Raw genomic sequence first — 2,438 nt, 5'->3', positions numbered from 1 at the left:
TACATTCATGGTTCTTACATTCCATGTCCCAATCACTAGTGTCTGCTTACAACTGTTCCTCCTCCTTTGTATTTCCATACTTGAAAGCTCAACCTCAGTTGCCTTTTCTGTTATTCTACATGTGTTCTGTTGTACATAGAGTTTTCAGAGCCCTGCTATTTCAGAAGTGGATGGCTAATCTTTCTTCCTAGTCTGTCTTAATGTGAATGCATAGGTAAGAAAAATATTAATTTAATGAAAACAAAAATGGTTTTCAGATATCAGGTAAGTAAAAATCAGGAAAATAATTGCTAGTGACAGAAATATTGTATAATAATAAAAGCATCCATCCCACAATGTCTGTCAAGCAATCAGTTGAATGTTTCAGTGCACACAGCAGCACCTCGGAGAAAGGATTTGCACTCTAGTACTAAAAATTAATCACTGAAAAGACTATTGAGCACAGTTCTTGTCGGTACGCTTCAGTTCCCAGAGTCAAAATCAACTTTACAACTACTACTTCTTTTATTTTTGTTAATATAATTAACAACTGAAATATTCAGACATAGTTGGGAGCAATGGTTTAAAATAAGAAGTCCATAGTAATTTGATTAGAAAGAGCATGCATAAGAGGTTGTTCATGAGGTTCATGTAGTCAATCCTTTATAATGTCCCTCTTACAACAAAAACCCATGAAAATAAGTGAATTGTATGTAGATGACAACTTTGAAACCCTGAGCATCAAAGACAAGACTGATGAATCAGACAAGAAGCCAAAACCAAAAACAACAATACTGTAATAAAACTGTGAACATGGAGAACTGTGATTACTGGTGTTCAGACAGATAAACCTACACATCATAATCAAACTGAAACAAAGCAAGCAGTTCCACGAGAAACTTTCATCACTTGTGTGGATAAGGAGGATTTATTCTGCACTTTTATCCAGAGACAGGCAAGAGTATTCCCAATTCTATAATATTTTCATGTGCTCCATTCACCCCCTTGACTCCTCTAACCCTGAGGTCAAGCAAATTGGGTTGCCTCTTCATCCCCTCATCCATCACTTTCTTCTCCTTGTCCAGTAGTACCACAGCCTTTTTGGTTCTCAGAACCAGAGGTGCAGAGATTAACACCAATTGGCACCCATCCTTTTGCTTAACAACTTGTTCCAAGGACCTATAGATTTGTGGGTTTCTAATCTAATTTATGGGTTTCTAATCTCAACCACAATAGCTTTGGGCCTATGCACTGGCATCTACCAATTCCTAAATATAGTAATCGAAGTGGGGGTGCTTTGATAAGAAATGTTTCTCCATTTGGCTGCCAGTAATGATGGCCTGTGAACTGATGGCACTTTCCTCTTCATCTCAGATAATTATTTCAGAGGCCTGAGTCTACTATTCTTATAAATTAAGCCACCAATGCTAGAGGCTTAGACACTGGGCAAAATAGCTGCCTCATTCAACCACTTGTGCCATAATCCTAGAACTAGAGGCACTTGGTCCACATTCAGCCACCTAAGCCAGTAGCAAACAGAAAAGTGGTGTTTTCTATGCCTTGAAGTAACCTGCACTGAAGACCTCAGGACTAGTGCCACATCCTCCTTCACTTTAAAATATGATAGATAGGAACAAGCCATCCTAGTGGCTACATGCTCAAAATATGTGAGATGAACTTTTACAATCCTGGACTCCAAGGAGAAGCTTGGTTTTACGCTCTTCAGGCAGACCTGTTAGTTCTCTTGGCAGCCCATGGTACATCCAATACTCCAGCATCATAACTCAAAAGTATCAATTTTTCTGCCATCCTTGGCCATTATCCAGCTTTTTGATAATGCATAGCAAGTAATCATGAAGACCGTGGCCTGGATCAGGTGAGCCTTAGTCTCTAGACTGACATACTTGCTCTTTATCACTCTGGAGAAGTTCCTGACAGCAGTTTTTCCTAATGCAATTAATCTTTTGATTTCCTGATTGCTGGTGCTTTTTGGCTTTCTATCTTCAGGTCTCTGCATATTCTGTTACAATATTTTGCTTTGTCTTTTCAAGCTGCCCTTTGAAATAATCTACTTATTTCCTCCTTTCACTTTACCTTCTCTACATTCAAAAACAAGTTTCAGAGTCTCTTTGAAATTCATTTTGGTGTTTAATTTCTTTTTTTTTAACTACCTTTTACTTTTATCAAGGAATATTATTGCTTTTCAATTTTTGACTCATTCACTTTTTAAAAAATTATTATTAAATTTTATTAGTTTTAATGAACATTTACAGGGATTTTGGGTTTTCTTTTTGTGTGTGTGTGTGTGTGTGTGTGTGCGTGTACCGTCAAATCAGATCTGACTGGTACAGGAAGCTATTGCACCTCCTTCTCCGGCAGAGCATCTGGTGGATTCGAACCGTGTTCCTCTGGGATTGCAGTGCAGCTTCTTGCCACTAGGCCACCAGAGCTCCCCGGAT

The sequence above is a fragment of the Elephantulus edwardii genome, unplaced genomic scaffold (genome assembly GCF_000299155.1).
Source record: "Elephantulus edwardii isolate Elephantulus edwardi_28Jun2011 unplaced genomic scaffold, EleEdw1.0 scaffold00026, whole genome shotgun sequence".
Lineage (NCBI taxonomy): Eukaryota > Metazoa > Chordata > Mammalia > Macroscelidea > Macroscelididae > Elephantulus > Elephantulus edwardii.
Note: the sequence above shows the minus strand (reverse complement) of the source record.